The 12,854-nt window shown below is 35.0% G+C and overlaps 1 long non-coding RNA gene across 1 annotated transcript in view; it reads left to right on the forward strand.

Annotated features, from left to right (window-relative positions):
- The first annotated feature begins 1,925 nt into the window (after positions 1-1,925).
- LOC141729251 (uncharacterized) overlaps positions 1,926-12,854 on the forward strand; it is a 28,200-nt gene continuing 17,271 nt past the window's right edge. Inside the window, exon 1 of the long non-coding RNA XR_012580639.1 lies at positions 1,926-1,978. This is a non-coding gene — a long non-coding RNA (uncharacterized LOC141729251). The remainder of the gene's footprint in view (positions 1,979-12,854) is intronic.

Consider the following 12,854-nt stretch of genomic DNA (forward strand, 5'->3'; position numbering starts at 1 on the left):
ACAGCAATGTAGTCTTCATATTTCTGTTTGGTTTTGTTGTTTTTCTTTTTAGTAATCATGAGCAATTTGTGGTGGAAACAAACATAACAAAGTACATGTGTATGTGGGTTGAATATTTAATAAGTGTTTTTATAGAAATAAATAAATAAATCATGACTTATAACGTTGTCCAAAATTATGTCAAGATGTAGAACAGGCAAATAGTATGAAAATATCAAAATTTAAAAAAATAAAATCCAAACCCTCAAACAGTTCACTTCTGATTGATCTATTTTACAGATGCAATTAAACTAATTTTATAAATCTAGCTAAACCAATTTCATGGAGCAACTAAGAGTATTTCGTTAACAGTTTTCAATCACATTTTGTAAGTGATTGTAAACCATACAAAATAAAATGTTTGTTCTTCCACTCTTTATTTGACTGGTCTACTTTGGCATTTTTAATCTCTTTTTAGAAAATACAGTGAAAGAAAATGGTTCTTCTATCTTGTTTTAAGGAGCTTGTCAGTGGCCAAAGGACAAGGGCAATTCATGAGGACAAGAATTAAGAACTATGTCATAGTACAAGGTCTTTAAAGCAGAATCTTTTTTATATATCTGAGAGGATGGGGTCCAATTACAGTGTTGTACATATAATTTCTACCTCAGATACATATCTTCCATTTGACCTCAAAGCACATGAAAAGATCAGATGCACTTCATCAAATTTTTTACCATCTTCAAATACTTGGTAGAAATAATGATAAACAAGTGATTCCAAAGTAGTGTCAGATTAAAAGTATTCAGTCTGAATTCATTAAGTGAGCTATCTCTGTGGCCCATACAGGTAGGCACTTCCAGAGGGCAATTCCTGACATCCTAAAATACATGTTAAATTTACTGAGATGAATGATGTTTTGGAACATCTTATTTGCTCCCTTTGGCTTAAAAAATGGTCAAAGGACTAGCTTAGAATGCATGTCTAATTTATAAAATAGCTACAGAAAAATGTGATAAATCATATTTTCAATCTGTTTTTCCGTAAATTTTGAGCATTCTGTAAAAAAAATATGAATTTTAGAGATGCAAGAAGATCTTGGAGATTACCACCCAATTAATTACTACTGGCAGAGGCAGATAGAAATATAATGTAACATTTAATATATACTGTCCCAAACCTAGTCAGGATTGGTAAAATGCACTGTAATACAAATAACAGTTTTATCTATTAGTCCTTGGAAAGAATAGAAATTAAAACTGTTTAAATCTATCTCTACACATATAAATGACAATATTTAAAGGAAAATTCTTTGGCAAACATTTAGTTATTAGGCACTGCTTGGGGATACAGGGAGTTTAAAACCCACATCACTTAGGAACACCACTTTGCCAAGAATGCAGCTGAAGATTTGTTGAGAAAAGTAGTCATGCGATTTAAATGAGAATTTCAACACATGAGAGATGGTTGGAGCTCTAATTAAAGGGATAGCCAAGTTCTAGGGCTTAAACTAAAGCAGCAGAACATTAGTTCATGTAGTTATACATGACAATAACACAAAACTCTGACAACTCAAACAGCTGTCCAAATTACTGTACATATGTGCTACTCTGATTTTACAAAATCACACACATACAGTCAGATTATGAGTCTGCAGAGGATTCTTCGAGCATGAGAAAATATCAGGGCAAAGACAAAAAATTTCAGGATAGGGAAAAATTACCATCATATCCCTAGGGAAAAATATACATACTAAATACCAGAGCAGAAGCAGATTTTATGACTGAATATAAGCTATAAAATCTGTAAAGACATCAGGAGAGCTGCAGAAAGTCACTGGAGCGAGCAGGAACCACCAGCACTAGAAGAAAAGCTTGATTTGTTTCTTCTTTCCTTCTTCTTTGTAAAACTCCTTACAGTGCACTATTTTGTCCATTCAGAATCTCTCTGAATCTAACACTAGATTCTGTGCCAAACCAAGAAAGGAGCTTTCATCAAGGTCTGTTTTGATTTCTGTATATTATTTCTAAATATAGGGGGGGAAGACATAAACAACATATTACGCATTTGGTAACCATGCATTTGTAACACATGATCTTTTAATCTAAAAATCCATTAGCTAATATCCAGTGTTTGGGCAAACTTTTGTAACATTGCTGCAGCCAAACACTTACAAGGAGATTGGCTAAGAAAAAACAAGAATAATAAAACGAAAATGTTGTCTAAATTACTGTTGCCTGTGTCATTAAATTTCATATTGTGCATGGAATCTAAATACATCACTTTGTTCTGCATGACAAGAAGAAGTGAGCATTCATACATTACTCAGCCACTTAATTAAGAGACTGGGATATTTGCAGTTAGCAGAAACTAATAAGGGAATCACATTTAAATTCAAATCACTCCTCAGGGTAGCTGTCTGCAACATAAGCAAGGCTTACTGGGTAGATATTTCACTAAATGCTAAGCTAAAAGCTTAGTTTTACTGTATATCTGAGGAAAAAATAATTCTTTTTTGTTTGAATGAGGTGAGAGTAAAACAAAGTAATCTGGTTTTAATTTTCAATTTATGTTTTATTTCAGCTATTTTTAAATTCCAGTATGTCTATTTCTTTGTATAATACAACAAGAATGTGAATATGGCTTTACTCACACAAAACAAAATAGGTTCTATAACAAAATAGATTCTACAAAACAGTCAGCTGGGATTACCCTTCAAATGGTATTTCAAGATATTTTGAAGGAATTAGATCTATTCCAGACAACAAGCAACTATCTTAGCAGCCTTGAGGAAATGTCAAAAAAAATCAATGCACTGGCACATTGTGAGCTATGTCACAATTTAAAAAATCTTATTAAATAAATGGATTTTATCTTACTATCAGTTCTCTTTCTTACTCACTACCGAGCTGCTCATTTTGTCATTTATTAGGGAACTTCACATCTTAAGGAATTTCAGATTTTCTCTATAATGGGCCAAAAGTAAAACAGCAAAGATAGTGCTAGCAAGTATAACCAAAGTGTCATTAACTAAGAATATGGTCATTGATGATTGGCAGGTGACTCTGACACCGTTGCTAGGGTTCCCACACCAGTTCTAATTAATTTTTTTTTTCACTTTTCTCTAGATACATTTTTTAAAGGATCAGTGGAGCTGAAATCTTAAAAATTCCAACAAATTCTCTGAAATTTGGATGGAAAATATGCCCCTAAAAATTTCAAAAATATCCTTTTAAAATACAACTTTCTTATGGCATTTCATATACATCTATATAAAGAAATTTATATTAACCATTATCATATTATTTAAAATATTAAGGTAATGACAATTTTATTAAAACAGTCTGAATTTTAAAATTTAAGGACATTAATATCTGAAACTCACAGGACAAATGTGTTATTAGTTACTTTTCTGCTTTAAAAGTTGAAAATAAGGTAAAAAAGTCAATAAATTTTTCATTTAAAAAGTATTTTAAAGTAGAAAAATAAATTACATCAGTTAAAAAATATTAAAAAAAACCCCAGTAATGTAAAAACAAAATTAAAAACCAAGAAACTAAACTAAACCTCAAAAACTTCCATAAAAATATTCAGCGTGAGAAAAGTTATCAGTTCATAAATGTAGGCAACAATGAATATTTAAAGTTTCCCACAATGTTCAGGTGCATCTGTATCACAGCAAATACATTCTTGCACAGCATACAAGCATGGTTAATGCAGCCCTGCGTGAATTTTGTAGGATACTGGGAGATTTTAGTGCTAAAAAATTAGTGTTTCTAGCCTGGCACTGAATCACTGCTGTAAGCCATTACTGTGTCACTCCTTGATACCCATCCATATTCTCTGTTGGCCCCCTCACCTATTCTTCAAGTATAGCTGAAAGCATTAAATATCCTTTCTTCTTCGACTTTTCTACACTTCCACTAAGTATAAGATAAGGGGTTTTTTTTCTTTTCCTCTGAAGTTATTGTCCCAAGGCTCTTTCTGCTGGTCTAGGATTTAAGTAATTGAGACTCTTGACATCTACTTTTAAGTATTACATTTAAAGTGCTCATACTTGGGCGATTTTTCAAATGTTATGAATCTTCAGCATTGGTCATTTACAATTCTTAATACACTTATGATGTAATTTACAACATATTGTTATTTTGACACTTTTGTTTCACTATGTCATGCACTATGTTCAAAATCATATTATTAGTCTTTCTTTTTATATGTCTTTCTTAGGTTTATTTTTCACCATTTAGTTTTTTTGTAACCTTACATAAGACATATCATAATACATCTTGAAAAGCCTTGAAGCATGTATTGAAGAACATTTTCACATATAATGCCAAATACTGCCCAAACCATAAAAGATCCCCACTGCTTGAACTTGACTTTTTCTTGTTTAGGTATGTTTCCACTTGAAAAGAAGGTGAGAAAGTACATCACCTTATAGCCCAATAAAACAAATAGCCTGGGATTTATAAATAGACACTGGCCTGATGTTTTTCTTTCTTAGTGTTAAGTATTTTCCACGCCTTCTGACACTTGTCTTTTTTTGTCTCCAGTGTAATATAAAAAGAGATAAGAACAAGAAGTGTACTTGAGCTGTTTGAGAAAGGAACCTTATCATTTGGCAAAGAAATGCAAGCAGAGACAATCTGCCTTCTCATTTTCAGGATTAAAGGAATGGTATCAAGAGCAGTACGGAAGGTACAACTAAGAGGAGAAAAGTGCTTTTCTGCTTTAAAATTGATTTCTTTTGGGAGATCATAAAAACACTTGATGTGAGAGAAGTGTGAAGATTTCAGAAGTATTTGGGAGAAAGTAGATTGTGCTTGTCACTGGCTGTGCAATTCAGGCTTGCCAATGATCCTTTCACAGGTAAACTTGTATGCACATTCACTGGTGTATTAAAAAAACACTTCATTATATGAAGACTTGTTTTCTTCCATAGCACAGTATTGCTGCAGAGAGGACAGCTTGGAAAGAATACTACTCATGAAGCAATGGAAAGTAGTCACAGAACACAAAATGGGGTATGCAGCCTGAGCAGCTAGTAGTGGGTTGCGTACCTACCTCTACCCAGAGATAATTAAATCAGACCCCCAATCTTATAAAATAAATCATCTGTCTTTCAGTTTGCTCCTGAATGCTTCCTTTGGAACTGAAGGTGTAGAGAGGGAGAATCCCCACAGCTCCTCCCAAGTATGTTGTTTACTATAATACAACTTATTTCCAGCTGCCATCCTCTCCAAGGAGAATAAATGAGCTTAACTGGATTAATCTGGGAAACACCAGAACAAAAAACCCATGAGATGTACACTGCTCTGTAGGAGGCTACAACTAGTTATAGATGCAGTTAATAAGTACCCCTTGATTTAAAAAATCCAAATGTTTAGATAGGTACTGCTAAACAAAGATGCATATTTGCACAGATCAAAAACAAGTAAAGTATCATGAAATAACTTCTCTGCATTCTAGTTTGCTTCTACACACCAATTTACCTCACATAGAAAAAAACCCCATATCCAATTAGGTCTGAGTCTAGTATTTCTTTTTGTGAGATTTTAAACCTTTTTGCAATTTTTCTGTGTACTCAAGTTCATGGAAACACGTTTCTCAAAAAATTCTTTTCTCCTGCACATGTGCTGGGGCAATCCCCAAACACAAGTACAGGCAGGGTGGAGAACATCCCTGACAAAAAGGACTTGGTGGGGTGTTAGTTGATGCGAAGCTCAAAATGAGCTGGCAGGGTGCACTTGCAGCCCAAAAAGCCAAATGTGTCCTGGGTGTCTTTAAAAAGAGCCATGGCCATCAGGTCACATGAGGTTCAAGTTGGCCAAAGACCAACTAGAATTTAATCTGGCTGGTGTCAGATTGAAAAGATAACAAACCCCTTTTTTACAAATACATAAGCAACAAAAGAAGGATTCAAGAAAATCCCCATCTTATACTGAATGCAGGCAAACCACAGTGAGGAAAAGGAAAAGGCTGATGCCTTCTTTCACTCAGTCTCTAATAGCAACATCAATAGTCCTCAGGGTACCAGCCCTCTGAGCTGGAAGACAGATTTAAACCCCCATAATCCAGGAGGAAACGCTCAATGACCTGCTCTTCCCTTTTGACACCCACTAGTGTGTGGGGGTAGGTAGGATCTACTCAACAGTCCTGAAGGAGCTGGCAGAAGAGATCACCAAGCCACCTTCAATCTTCCACCAGCAGCCCTGGCCAACCAGGGATATCCCAGCTGACTGGAGACTAGCTAGTATGATGAACATGCTGGTTCTAAGCTTACAGTTGGTCTTAATGGTCTTAAATCTACCCTCCAACAGAAATTATTCTATAATTCTACATGTGCCACATGATGGCACTCAATCTTCTCTGTGACCTACCCTGGCACCCAGGAAGTTCCCTGGATTCTCCTTCCAAATGTTCTTGTAGATAAGTGTCACATATGCCAGCTTCCAGGCAACTGGTACCATCACGTGTAATACTACCCAAAACACTCTCCTGAGGCTCTCTTAGCAATTTAAAAATACTTACAAGTACTTCTAATTGTGGGGGGTTTTAATATCCATGCAAAAAAAAAAAATTAAAAATCAGGAAAGTATCTCTGGGAATGTATTTTTTTTCATGATCAGTTCCTCTAATAATACTTGCAATGTTTTCTTCCCAATTAGTTAATTTAGTTACATGAAATTTTCATGCTGTATTTGCCCCAAATGGAGACAAAAATTTATTTCAAAATAAGGGGGATCCAAATATCTGTAAACTTATGTTAGGTATTAATGTGTAAAAAGACATAATTCCAAAAAAATAGCATTTTGGCCTGGTTACTATATTAACAGCATAATCAGCTGTTCTATCCCACTTTTCTGTCCACAGATCTCAAAGGTTCTGAATAATACTTTATTTGCAGATGTAAGGAATGAACCATGCAAACTGACGCTTGTCTCTGTCAGGTTAAACTGAAAATTCACTGCTTCCTGTATTTCTGAGCTTGTCTACATTGGTCTACAGTGATCTCTGGTAGAAGGGTAATTCTGTTTGTCTCATGGAATGCCACCTCCAAGGTGGTGAGCATAAATCACTTACAGGAAAAGGATGTAATTATGGGCATGAATTTCACCCAGACAATTTTCATGCATAAATTTAAGTCCAAAGTGAAATGCTTGTATTGATGGCCTCTGTTTTATTTTATTTAGAAGGCCAGAAAAATATCAATGTACTTCTGAGATGTCACAGATCTCAGAACAGACTTTAATGGTGTATTGATTCTCTGTCAGGGATGAAATTCAGTCTGTATAGTTCTCAGCTCTAGGTACAAGTCTTTGCCTCCAGAATCTGCCACCATTAAATAAACATTAGTTTATTACCCAGCGCTTTCATTGCTAATTCAAATTTTACTGTTCAATTATTTTCCAAAAAAAATACAAAAACCACTTTTATTCTAGAAATCAGTGGAAATTCAAAATCAGTTTCATTATCAGCACACAGATTTCTATTACCCTATGTGTATTTATATCATCACTTTGATTTTATAAATAATTTTGCATACATAAATTCCAATACCAGGCACTATATAAAGAATTGCATTAAAGATATGTTAAATAATTGTCATCAAACCCAGTGCTATGGTATCTTTAGGACTAAATTCCATTCATTTAACACTTCTTAGATGGAAAAATTTTCTTTATGAGGACTTTTCTTCCTTTCTAAATTATTAATAGTGGTCATAAAAACAAGTGACTTTTTTTCCAAGTCCAGAAAAGCGTGAGGAAAACTGTCCTCCTAAAACTGAATAACCAGTTCTCTTGGAACCTAATAGGACTTTTTATCATGCACATTCAAGGACAGTACTTGGTCCTTGGAGAGGATTAGCTTGTGATGTAACTTCTGCCAGGGTAGTATACATCTAACCTGCAATTTGTCAGCTTTTTCTCTTGTGCCCCTGTCTCAGTAAAAGCCTTTCAGTTGTGGTAAATTATATGGCTTTTTTTGCAAAGGGGATAAAACATCCACAGGGAATTAGTCTGTGATGAGAACTGAATCAAAAACAGATCACATTTTCTAACCAGTACTTTTATTTTTTTATGTGTTAAAATAAATTACATTCTCTGTAGCATTACCACTACAATCCAGAAAAGGTTTTGCATGAAAGACAGTTGTGGGGTTTTTCATGCAAATGATCCTTTCTAGGATGGGTGATGAGAGAAGTCAGTTCCTTATCTCATGTTTAATGGAGTAATAATAAACTATATGGGGGCCTAGTGACCATTGACATTAAGAAGCCTGAGAAACTCAGAATTTTTGTTTCATTTTCAAAGGCAATTGCTCTCCACACACCTCTAAGTCCCTATTTCAAGACAGGGACTTGGACTTGGGAAGTGAAATCCAACCCATCTCAGGAGAAAATCAGATTTGACACCACTATAGACCATGTACAAGTCCATGAGACCTGATTAGATCCATCTTAGGGTCTTGACTACTTCAGGGCTGACAAAAAATTAAATCATGTTAGTGTTGTACAAATATCTCAAACACATATCCCTGCACAACTATCTCTTCCGACATACCCCTGTCTGTGATTGCATGATCTTTAAAGGTCCTTTGGAAAGAACCTATGAGTCCATAATTCAATTTCTTTATCAATTTATAAGTTAACAGAGTTAAAGAAATTAGCAAAAAAAAATTCCTCAGTGTTGCATTGTTCTGGGGTTTTCAAAATAATCTCTTGTAAGACAATCTGTCTTTCAAATTTGGCAATTGATTCATTTCCCTGAAATAAAATTGTAATAATGGTTTTTCATCATAAAAATACCAAATAAAATACTGCTTTTTGAACGTAAGAGAAAGCCCACTGCCATCACAATCAATTTTGTGTTATAAAGATAGGTCCGTCTAGTGAATGCCATATACGTATAATTTCATCCAATGCCCTTCTAAATACTTCTGCAAACTCTGTGTGTCTAGTACATAATGACTTTTTTTTCTAATGGAGGACATCAACGTTGTATTTATTGCATTAGAATGCTTCTGAGAACACTTCTGGAGTGTGCTCATGACTGCAGGCTATCTCTTCTGTTACATCTTTAAATGAAAGCGATACATCAATTTGTAGGTGATTCAAAACTCTGCAGCAGAAGAGGACAGTACTGTATACAGACATTCTTGGTTAATGTTAGTCTGTTTCATCACAATCATTTGATGTACTGCAAAGAAAAACACATCTGAACAGAGCCCTACAGGTCCTATGTCAGCGGCACTTTTTCTGCTTCAGATGACGGATATACTCTTCACTATTGCATCAGCTGAAACAAGTCTTTCAACATAACCTCCTGTTTCAGTCTCCATAGAGTAAATACAGGCAAGCATTTTATAGTAGAATTTCTTTTCATTTTAATATAACTACACTTAAATTAGCTTTCTAGCACAAAAAGCAGCACACTATTCCTCCAGTAGTTGAGGCAAACAACCCTGTTAGGTTTACACCCACTTGCTTGATAGGGTTCTTCCATCCAGCAAAACTTAATTCAGCCTCAATATTTGACATCAAGAATAGGGCCTCAGAAAAGGTGATTGAAAGAGACTTCATCTGTGTCTATAAATATGTGAAGGAGAGATGTCAAGAGGATGGAGCCAGGCTCTCCTCAGTGGTGTCCAGCAATAGGACAAGTGGCAACAGGCAGAAACTGATGACCTGTGCTCATTTTGAGTCAGAATGTGAGTGGTATTTCTCCTGTCCTACATTGTCTCACGGACAGAGAGAAAAGACAGCGAGCAAAGCTGCTGCCTCAAACATAGTCCCTTGGGATGCTGCATTAGCACTATATGTCCTGTTCTCCAGAACATCCTAGGAATACAGAAATTTTTTTCCAGTATATTTTTTCCCTTCTCCAGGCTGAACACCCCCAATTCTCTCAACCTTTCCTTGTAGGAGAGGTGTCCCATTCCTCTGTTCTTCACGACCCTCCTCAGAAGTCACTCCAGCAGCTCCATGCCCTTCCTGTGCTGGCACCTCAGAGCTGGGTGCAACTCTGCAGGTGGGGTCTCACCAGAACAGAGGGGCAGAAAGTCTGCAGATGATTCAAATTAATTTTTAGCTTGTGCCAATACAACTGTGATGATTTCAAGTAAACGTAGTAGAGTAAAGGAGCTTACTGAACTACCAACTCCAATTTAACTGTAGGATTCAGGGGAGGAAACGATGGAAAAAGAAAACTGCATGACATCAGAGAAGAACCAAGAATAAAATAGTTTACACAAATAAAAGCCTTAGTTGAAAGTAATTGTAGAGGTACCACAGATACATTATGTATGCCAATAGCACAGCCTCACCTTAAATGCCAGTAATTTCTGCTACTCTACCCATAAATTACAAAAAACTAAAACATTCAGAGAAAAATTACAAAAAGGATAAGCACAAAGAGGGCCCGTAGAAAGTGCATTGAAAATATGAGTAGAAGGCACTGTGACAAAGGAACGGAAAACCATGTTTCTATTCACATGCTCTCAAAACATACCAAGGTTGCTGCTGAAATGAGATTAAAATGCCATCTTATTGCAAAAGTTCCATACCCTGCCTGTGATGTCTCACAGGCAACGCCTCACAGCATTGACTTCTCCCTCTTCTTCACAGCACAACCAACAAACTCCAACTCTCTCCTCACCCAGCTATCCCACTCTTTTGTAGCACTATTTTTCTTATTGGACACAGCTGTGGCCTGTTAAGGGCAGGCCTGTTCCTCATCTTTGGTGATTAGCACAGCTGCAACTCCTCAGGTGTGAGACTGCTTCTGCACTATTCTCTTACATTCTATCCCTCCACATGAAGTTTCTGTAAGATGAGATATACTTCTTAAACCAAAGGGTTAGGAAGGCTACTCATTATGCAGGTTATGACATTATTTTCTGGCAAAGGTTTTTTACAATTTTTTGGGAACAACTGATACAGGTCATCATAGATGAGTCCTAGAGCACTGGAAAGAAAAAAAACAGAAAAGAAAAAATATAAAAAATATGGTCTGAATTCTGTTTTTTTTTTTTTCTTTTGCTGAGGTTTATTAAATTATTATAATTTATTATGTATACTTGATGTGTTTTTGCTAACATGTTAAGATTCCATAGATTTCTAGATAATGATCATCATCTAGAACTTCCTTCAAATTACTCTTTATTGTCCGGTTCTCTTAATATTTTCCTCCTTTTCATATTTCTATTTCCTGAGATCCTTCTGTGAATTCCTTTCAGAATAACTGAAACTTCCAATACAGCTTATAAATTGAGTTACTTTGTAATCAAATCACTGTATGGTGGTGATATTCTCCTCCAGAATGGCTTTTTCATTCAGTATGTCCCTTGCCCAAATCTTTGCAGTCCTTGAAATACTGTTGTTAAACCAGTGTTGATCATCACGGCATCCTGTCACTGACTTAGTGGATTTTCCAACTGAATTTGATAAGACTTGCACCTTTCAGAGGTGCAAAATTAAACTAGAACCTTTCGGAGAGCAAAATTCAGACCAGTGTAAAAAGGCTTGATCAGTAATTATGAAAGCTTTTTCTGAATTTTGCTTTATTAAAAAAATATTAATTACTTTTCTCTATTTCAGGCATCAGGAAGATTGTAAAGTGTTGGAGTCTTTCATTGAATAAATATCCACTGAATTATCCATTGAATAAATAAATATAAAAGGAAAAAACAAACAAAGCAGAGGGAGAATGTTTGCATGACTAATTCTTTCCTGAAATAACATACTTAACACATCATTATATCTTTCTGCCTTCCACTTAGAAATAAAAGTACCAAATATTTTTAATTCCTCACCTTTCTATTCACCATGAGGATATATAGACAGTATCATTTATTCCTACTGTGGTTATTGTAGTGTTTGTCTCTTGCTGCTGCACTCTCTTCTTTCCTTGCTTCTTTCTCTTAGACCTATAATTCCTCCTAATGAAATTGAGGAATAGAGTAAGTAATTTCAGGGGGTGATAACTTATAAAGGATCTCATTGAGCAAGCAAATGATAAGAAAGGTAATGTGTTAATAAAATTTTTGGATTTTCTATATTATGCAATTTATTAACTGTAATAAAGCTACCCATGACAGGTAACATTAAGTGTTTTCATATTTCTTCCTGGTGGATTACTTAGCATACCTTATACCTTTTAATAAAGAAAACAGTAATTATCCAGGTGAAACTACATGACATTGGAATATTTTTATAACTTAATAAATACAAAAGTAGACGTAAAGTCCAGTGAGGTCAATGAGTTGATTTCTAGAAGGTTTTACAAAAAGAATTTGGTACAAAAATGTCAGAACCATGAATTAGACAGGTGTGGTGGTTTTGTTACCACTGGAGTTTGGGTGTCAGTTTCTTCTTCCCCGCCCCCACCCCCCCAAAAAAACAGTGCCAAATTTGAGCTTAGGAAAAAATTTTTCAACATTTATCAGTATATTCTTAAACTCCCAGACAAGGATGACTAATATCTATTAATTTCCAACTTTTTCTGTCTTAGAAACTATTTTCTTAATAAGAAAAAATTTTTTGCAGACAGTTTTTCTGCTGCCAAAGATGCATTTTTAAAATCCCTGATTAATTTTTTTTTCACAAAAATACTTCTTCAATATGCAGAATATAACTGTCCTTCCATGGAAATAATTAATCATCATAACTCAAACAAATATTTTAAAATGTACTGGGTTTGACTTGCTGTGTATGAATTCCTGTATTAATTTAATTTTCAGATCATATAAATTGGTGCTGTTGCACAAACCTTCACAATTTACTCCACAGTCCTTTGAAACATGGTATTTTTTCTGAAATTGATAAGTCCACTCAGAAAAATAAATAGATAGATAGATAAATAGACAGACAGACA

This window comes from Zonotrichia albicollis, chromosome 6, assembly GCF_047830755.1.
Source record: "Zonotrichia albicollis isolate bZonAlb1 chromosome 6, bZonAlb1.hap1, whole genome shotgun sequence".
In the NCBI taxonomy this organism is placed as follows: Eukaryota; Metazoa; Chordata; class Aves; order Passeriformes; family Passerellidae; genus Zonotrichia; species Zonotrichia albicollis.